The sequence below is a fragment of the Carcharodon carcharias genome, chromosome 11 (genome assembly GCF_017639515.1).
Source record: "Carcharodon carcharias isolate sCarCar2 chromosome 11, sCarCar2.pri, whole genome shotgun sequence".
Lineage (NCBI taxonomy): Eukaryota > Metazoa > Chordata > Chondrichthyes > Lamniformes > Lamnidae > Carcharodon > Carcharodon carcharias.
The window spans coordinates 92,229,045-92,237,804 of NC_054477.1; the positions used below are offsets into that span (position 1 = coordinate 92,229,045).

The 8,760-nt window shown below is 52.9% G+C and overlaps 1 pseudogene; it reads right to left on the minus strand.

Annotated features, from left to right (window-relative positions):
* Nucleotides 1-8,100, minus strand: part of LOC121283903 — a 79,125-nt pseudogene extending 71,025 nt beyond the window's left edge.
* Between the last annotated feature and the right edge of the window lie 660 nt (nucleotides 8,101-8,760).

An 8,760-nucleotide genomic window follows, 5' to 3' on the forward strand; every position in this document is an offset into this window, starting at 1 on the left:
GCTGTTTTCAATCTCCCGAGTGTCTCTCCTCTCGCGCTGTTTTCAATCTCCCGACTGACTCTCCTCTCGCGCTGTTTTCAATCTCCCGAGTGTCTCTCCTCTCGCGCTGTTTTCAATCTCCCGACTGACTCTCCTCTCGCGCTGTTTTCAATCTCCCGAGTGTCTCTCCTCTCACGCTGTTTTCAATCTGCCGACTGACTCTCCTCTCGCGCTGTTTTCAATCTCCCGACTCACTCTCCTCTCGCGCTGTTTTCAATCTCCCGACTGACTCTCCTCTCGCGCTGTTTTCAATCTCCCGACTGACTCTCCTCTCGCGCTGTTTTCAATCTCCCGACTGACTCTCCTCTCGCGCTGTTTTCAATCTCCCAATCACCTCTCCTCTCGCGCTGTTTTCAATCTCCCGACTGACTCTCCTCTCGCGCTGTTTTCAATCTCCCGACTGACTCTCCTCTCGCGCTGTTTTCAATCTCCCGACTGACTCTCCTCTCGCGCTGTTTTCAATCTCCCGACTGACTCTCCTCTCGCGCTGTTTTCAATCTCCCGACTGACTCTCCTCTCGCGCTGTTTTCAATCTCCCGACTGACTCTCCTCTCGCGCTGTTTTCAATCTCCCGACTGACTCTCCTCTCGCGCTGTTTTCAATCTCCCGACTGACTCTCCTCTCGCGCTGTTTTCAATCTCCCGACTGACTCTCCTCTCGCGCTGTTTTCAATCTCCCGAGTTTCTCTCCTCTCGCGCTGTTTTCAATCTCCCGACTGACTCTCCTCTCGCGCTGTTTTCAATCTCCCAATCACCTCTCCTCTCGCGCTGTTTTCAATCTCCCGACTGACTCTCCTCTCGCGCTGTTTTCAATCTGCCGACTGACTCTCCTCTCGCGCTGTTTTCAATCTCCCGACTGACTCTCCTCTCGTGCTGTTTTCAATCTCCCGACTGACTCTCCTCTCGCGCTGTTTTCAATCTCCCGACTGACTCTCCTCTCGCGCTGTTTTCAATCTGCCGACTGACTCTCCTCTCGCGCTGTTTTCAATCTCCCGAGTGTCTCTCCTCTCGCGCTGTTTTCAATCTCCCGACTGACTCTCCTCTCGCGCTGTTTTCAATCTCCCGACTGACTCTCCTCTCGCGCTGTTTTCAATCTCCCGAGTGTCTCTCCTCTCGCGCTGTTTTCAATCTCCCGACTGACTCTCCTCTCGCGCTGTTTTCAATCTCCCGACTGACTCTCCTCTCGCGCTGTTTTCAATCTCCCGACTGACTCTCCTCTCGCGCTGTTTTCAATCTCCCGACTGACTCTCCTCTCGCGCTGTTTTCAATCTCCCGACTGACTCTCCTCTCGCGCTGTTTTCAATCTCCCGACTGACTCTCCTCTCGCGCTGTTTTCAATCTCCCGACTGACTCTCCTCTCGCGCTGTTTTCAATCTCCCGACTGACTCTCCTCTCGCGCTGTTTTCAATCTCCCGACTGACTCTCCTCTCGCGCTGTTTTCAATCTCCCGACTGACTCTCCTCTCGCGCTGTTTTCAATCTCCCGACTGACTCTCCTCTCGCGCTGTTTTCAATCTCCCGACTGACTCTCCTCTCGCGCTGTTTTCAATCTCCCGACTGACTCTCCTCTCGCGCTGTTTTCAATCTCCCGACTGACTCTCCTCTCGCGCTGTTTTCAATCTCCCGACTGACTCTCCTCTCGCGCTGTTTTCAATCTCCCGACTGACTCTCCTCTCGCGCTGTTTTCAATCTCCCGACTGACTCTCCTCTCGCGCTGTTTTCAATCTCCCGACTGACTCTCCTCTCGCGCTGTTTTCAATCTCCCGACTGACTCTCCTCTCGCGCTGTTTTCAATCTCCCGACTGACTCTCCTCTCGCGCTGTTTTCAATCTCCCGACTGACTCTCCTCTCGCGCTGTTTTCAATCTCCCGACTGACTCTCCTCTCGCGCTGTTTTCAATCTCCCGACTGACTCTCCTCTCGCGCTGTTTTCAATCTCCCGACTGACTCTCCTCTCGCGCTGTTTTCAATCTCCCGACTGACTCTCCTCTCGCGCTGTTTTCAATCTCCCGACTGACTCTCCTCTCGCGCTGTTTTCAATCTCCCGACTGACTCTCCTCTCGCGCTGTTTTCAATCTCCCGACTGACTCTCCTCTCGCGCTGTTTTCAATCTCCCGACTGACTCTCCTCTCGCGCTGTTTTCAATCTCCCGACTGTCTCTCCTCTCGCGCTGTTTTCAATCTCCCGACTGACTCTCCTCTCGCGCTGTTTTCAATCTCCCGACTGACTCTCCTCTCGCGCTGTTTTCAATCTCCCGACTGACTCTCCTCTCGCGCTGTTTTCAATCTCCCGACTGACTCTCCTCTCGCGCTGTTTTCAATCTCCCGACTGACTCTCCTCTCGCGCTGTTTTCAATCTCCCGACTGACTCTCCTCTCGCGCTGTTTTCAATCTCCCGACTGACTCTCCTCTCGCGCTGTTTTCAATCTCCCGACTGACTCTCCTCTCGCGCTGTTTTCAATCTCCCGACTGACTCTCCTCTCGCGCTGTTTTCAATCTCCCGACTGACTCTCCTCTCGCGCTGTTTTCAATCTCCCGACTGACTCTCCTCTCGCGCTGTTTTCAATCTCCCGACTGACTCTCCTCTCGCGCTGTTTTCAATCTCCCGACTGACTCTCCTCTCGCGCTGTTTTCAATCTCCCGACTGACTCTCCTCTCGCGCTGTTTTCAATCTCCCGACTGACTCTCCTCTCGCGCTGTTTTCAATCTCCCGACTGACTCTCCTCTCGCGCTGTTTTCAATCTCCCGACTGACTCTCCTCTCGCGCTGTTTTCAATCTCCCGACTGACTCTCCTCTCGCGCTGTTTTCAATCTCCCGACTGACTCTCCTCTCGCGCTGTTTTCAATCTCCCGACTGACTCTCCTCTCGCGCTGTTTTCAATCTCCCGACTGACTCTCCTCTCGCGCTGTTTTCAATCTCCCGACTGACTCTCCTCTCGCGCTGTTTTCAATCTCCCGACTGACTCTCCTCTCGCGCTGTTTTCAATCTCCCGACTGACTCTCCTCTCGCGCTGTTTTCAATCTCCCGACTGACTCTCCTCTCGCGCTGTTTTCAATCTCCCGACTGACTCTCCTCTCGCGCTGTTTTCAATCTCCCGACTGACTCTCCTCTCGCGCTGTTTTCAATCTCCCGACTGACTCTCCTCTCGCGCTGTTTTCAATCTCCCGAGTGACTCTCCTCTCGCGCTGTTTTCAATCTCCCGACTGACTCTCCTCTCGCGCTGTTTTCAATCTCCCGACTGACTCTCCTCTCGCGCTGTTTTCAATCTCCCGAGTGTCTCTCCTCTCGCGCTGTTTTCAATCTCCCGACTGACTCTCCTCTCGCGCTGTTTTCAATCTCCCGACTGACTCTCCTCTCGCGCTGTTTTCAATCTCCCGACTGACTCTCCTCTCGCGCTGTTTTCAATCTCCCGACTGACTCTCCTCTCGCGCTGTTTTCAATCTCCCGACTGACTCTCCTCTCGCGCTGTTTTCAATCTCCCGAGTGTCTCTCCTCTCGCGCTGTTTTCAATCTCCCGACTGACTCTCCTCTCGCGCTGTTTTCAATCTCCCGACTGACTCTCCTCTCGCGCTGTTTTCAATCTCCCGACTGACTCTCCTCTCGCGCTGTTTTCAATCTCCCGACTGACTCTCCTCTCGCGCTGTTTTCAATCTCCCGACTGACTCTCCTCTCGCGCTGTTTTCAATCTCCCGACTGACTCTCCTCTCGCGCTGTTTTCAATCTCCCGACTGACTCTCCTCTCGCGCTGTTTTCAATCTCCCGACTGACTCTCCTCTCGCGCTGTTTTCAATCTCCCGACTGACTCTCCTCTCGCGCTGTTTTCAATCTCCCGACTGACTCTCCTCTCGCGCTGTTTTCAATCTCCCGACTGACTCTCCTCTCGCGCTGTTTTCAATCTCCCGACTGACTCTCCTCTCGCGCTGTTTTCAATCTCCCGACTGACTCTCCTCTCGCGCTGTTTTCAATCTCCCGACTGACTCTCCTCTCGCGCTGTTTTCAATCTCCCGACTGACTCTCCTCTCGCGCTGTTTTCAATCTCCCGACTGACTCTCCTCTCGCGCTGTTTTCAATCTCCCGACTGACTCTCCTCTCGCGCTGTTTTCAATCTCCCGACTGACTCTCCTCTCGCGCTGTTTTCAATCTCCCGACTGACTCTCCTCTCGCGCTGTTTTCAATCTCCCGACTGACTCTCCTCTCGCGCTGTTTTCAATCTCCCGACTGACTCTCCTCTCGCGCTGTTTTCAATCTCCCGACTGACTCTCCTCTCGCGCTGTTTTCAATCTCCCGACTGACTCTCCTCTCGCGCTGTTTTCAATCTCCCGACTGACTCTCCTCTCGCGCTGTTTTCAATCTCCCGACTGACTCTCCTCTCGCGCTGTTTTCAATCTCCCGACTGACTCTCCTCTCGCGCTGTTTTCAATCTCCCGACTGACTCTCCTCTCGCGCTGTTTTCAATCTCCCGACTGACTCTCCTCTCGCGCTGTTTTCAATCTCCCGACTGACTCTCCTCTCGCGCTGTTTTCAATCTCCCGACTGACTCTCCTCTCGCGCTGTTTTCAATCTCCCGACTGACTCTCCTCTCGCGCTGTTTTCAATCTCCCGACTGACTCTCCTCTCGCGCTGTTTTCAATCTCCCGACTGACTCTCCTCTCGCGCTGTTTTCAATCTCCCGACTGACTCTCCTCTCGCGCTGTTTTCAATCTCCCGACTGACTCTCCTCTCGCGCTGTTTTCAATCTCCCGACTGACTCTCCTCTCGCGCTGTTTTCAATCTCCCGACTGACTCTCCTCTCGCGCTGTTTTCAATCTCCCGACTGACTCTCCTCTCGCGCTGTTTTCAATCTCCCGACTGACTCTCCTCTCGCGCTGTTTTCAATCTCCCGACTGACTCTCCTCTCGCGCTGTTTTCAATCTCCCGACTGACTCTCCTCTCGCGCTGTTTTCAATCTCCCGACTGACTCTCCTCTCGCGCTGTTTTCAATCTCCCGACTGACTCTCCTCTCGCGCTGTTTTCAATCTCCCGACTGACTCTCCTCTCGCGCTGTTTTCAATCTCCCGACTGACTCTCCTCTCGCGCTGTTTTCAATCTCCCGACTGACTCTCCTCTCGCGCTGTTTTCAATCTCCCGACTGACTCTCCTCTCGCGCTGTTTTCAATCTCCCGACTGACTCTCCTCTCGCGCTGTTTTCAATCTCCCGACTGACTCTCCTCTCGCGCTGTTTTCAATCTCCCGACTGACTCTCCTCTCGCGCTGTTTTCAATCTCCCGACTGACTCTCCTCTCGCGCTGTTTTCAATCTCCCGACTGACTCTCCTCTCGCGCTGTTTTCAATCTCCCGACTGACTCTCCTCTCGCGCTGTTTTCAATCTCCCGACTGACTCTCCTCTCGCGCTGTTTTCAATCTCCCGACTGACTCTCCTCTCGCGCTGTTTTCAATCTCCCGACTGACTCTCCTCTCGCGCTGTTTTCAATCTCCCGACTGACTCTCCTCTCGCGCTGTTTTCAATCTCCCGACTGACTCTCCTCTCGCGCTGTTTTCAATCTCCCGACTGACTCTCCTCTCGCGCTGTTTTCAATCTCCCGACTGACTCTCCTCTCGCGCTGTTTTCAATCTCCCGACTGACTCTCCTCTCGCGCTGTTTTCAATCTCCCGAGTGTCTCTCCTCTCGCGCTGTTTTCAATCTCCCGACTGACTCTCCTCTCGCGCTGTTTTCAATCTCCCGACTGACTCTCCTCTCGCGCTGTTTTCAATCTCCCGACTGACTCTCCTCTCGCGCTGTTTTCAATCTCCCGACTGACTCTCCTCTCGCGCTGTTTTCAATCTCCCGACTGACTCTCCTCTCGCGCTGTTTTCAATCTCCCGACTGACTCTCCTCTCGCGCTGTTTTCAATCTCCCGACTGACTCTCCTCTCGCGCTGTTTTCAATCTCCCGACTGACTCTCCTCTCGCGCTGTTTTCAATCTCCCGACTGACTCTCCTCTCGCGCTGTTTTCAATCTCCCGACTGACTCTCCTCTCGCGCTGTTTTCAATCTCCCGAGTGACTCTCCTCTCGCGCTGTTTTCAATCTCCCGAGTGACTCTCCTCTCGCGCTGTTTTCAATCTCCCAATCACCTCTCCTCTCGCGCTGTTTTCAATCTCCCGAGTGACTCTCCTCTCGTGCTGTTTTCAATCTCCCGAGTGACTCTCCTCTCGCGCTGTTTTCAATCTCCCGACTGACTCTCCTCTCGCGCTGTTTTCAATCTCCCGACTGACTCTCCTCTCGCGCTGTTTTCAATCTCCCGACTGACTCTCCTCTCGCGCTGTTTTCAATCTCCCGACTGACTCTCCTCTCGCGCTGTTTTCAATCTCCCGACTGACTCTCCTCTCGCGCTGTTTTCAATCTCCCGACTGACTCTCCTCTCGCGCTGTTTTCAATCTCCCGACTGACTCTCCTCTCGCGCTGTTTTCAATCTCCCGACTGACTCTCCTCTCGCGCTGTTTTCAATCTCCCAATCACCTCTCCTCTCGCGCTGTTTTCAATCTCCCGACTGACTCTCCTCTCGCGCTGTTTTCAATCTCCCAATCACCTCTCCTCTCGCGCTGTTTTCAATCTCCCGACTGACTCTCCTCTCGCACTGTTTTCAATCTCCAGACTGACTCTCCTCTCGCGCTGTTTTCAATCTCCAGACTGACTCTGCTCTCGCGCTGTTTTCAATCTCCAGACTGACTCTCCTCTCGCGCTGTTTTCAATCTCCAGACTGACTCTCCTCTCGCGCTGTTTTCAATCTCCCAATCACCTCTCCTCTCGCGCTGTTTTCAATCTCCCGACTGACTCTCCTCTCGCGCTGTTTTCAATCTCCAGACTGACTCTGCTCTCGCGCTGTTTTCAATCTCCAGACTGACTCTCCTCTCGCGCTGTTTTCAATCTCCAGACTGACTCTCCTCTCGCGCTGTTTTCAATCTCCAGACTGACTCTCCTCTCGCGCTGTTTTCAATCTCCAGACTGACTCTCCTCTCGCGCTGTTTTCAATCTCCCGACTGACTCTCCTCTCGCGCTGTTTTCAATCTCCCGACTGACTCTCCTCTCGCGCTGTTTTCAATCTCCCGACTGACTCTCCTCTCGCGCTGTTTTCAATCTCCCGACTGACTCTCCTCTCGCGCTGTTTTCAATCTCCCGACTGACTCTCCTCTCGCGCTGTTTTCAATCTCCCGACTGACTCTCCTCTCGCGCTGTTTTCAATCTCCCGACTGACTCTCCTCTCGCGCTGTTTTCAATCTCCCGAGTGTCTCTCCTCTCGCGCTGTTTTCAATCTCCCGACTGACTCTCCTCTCGCGCTGTTTTCAATCTCCCGACTGACTCTCCTCTCGCGCTGTTTTCAATCTCCCAATCACCTCTCCTCTCGCGCTGTTTTCAATCTCCCGACTGACTCTCCTCTCGCGCTGTTTTCAATCTCCCGACTGACTCTCCTCTCGCGCTGTTTTCAATCTCCCGACTGACTCTCCTCTCGCGCTGTTTTCAATCTCCCGACTGACTCTCCTCTCGCGCTGTTTTCAATCTCCCGACTGACTCTCCTCTCGCGCTGTTTTCAATCTCCCGACTGACTCTCCTCTCGCGCTGTTTTCAATCTCCCGACTGACTCTCCTCTCGCGCTGTTTTCAATCTCCCGACTGACTCTCCTCTCGCGCTGTTTTCAATCTCCCGACTGACTCTCCTCTCGCGCTGTTTTCAATCTCCCGACTGACTCTCCTCTCGCACTGTTTTCAATCTCCCGACTGACTCTCCTCTCGCGCTGTTTTCAATCTCCCGACTGACTCTCCTCTCGCGCTGTTTTCAATCTCCCGACTGACTCTCCTCTCGCGCTGTTTTCAATCTTCCGTTCCAATTTCTTCACTCTTTTTCTCAGACGGTCTCTCACTGCCTGTTTTCTCCTGGGATCCACTTTCTTCTTTTGCTTAGGTTCAGCTCTCATTGGTAAGGAGTCTCTGAGTGCTAACAGGGACATCTGCCAGTGACTATGTCGAACAGAAGCATTCCGCACTGTAGGAGGTATCAGGCCAAGGGCCGGTCGGACTATCCAGGACATGTCCACTGTGCAGAGTCGCTGTCTCCTTGTCCCACTCTCCTTCGGTCTCTCACTACCCCTTTCACCAACCCACTCTCAACTTCTCCCTGGTCCCAATCTCCATATTGCAGTACCTTTCTTACATGCCCCAGTTATTTCTTCCTGTAAATTCTGTCCTACAGCATAACTATTAGGGGGCCTATAATCTATTCCTGCAAGTTTTCTTTCCTATTTCTTATCCCTACCCAAACTGGTTCTACATCTTGCTCTTTCAAGCTAAGTTCATCTCTCTAAGGTCATCCTTAATTAACAGCCCACCTATTCCTAGATTCCTATTTTTTTCAAAATGTCAAATACCCTAATTTCAGGTCCCAGCCTTGGTCACTCTGCAACCATGTCTCTGTAATGGCTATCAGGTCATACATATTTATTTCTATTAGTGCCAACAATTCATCTATTTTGTTATGAAAGCTGCATGCATTCAGATACAAAGACTTCAACTCTATCATTTTTGCCACCTCTGGCCTTATCTGCTGATGACTCTTAAGTTTATAAGCTCTGTTCCTTCCTGCCATACTCTGATTTTCATTACCCTAATCTCTGCACTGCTTTTTACCTTGTCCTTTCCCTATAATTTACCACATCCCCCCTGACGTGATCCCTTTCACCCGCTATTTAGTT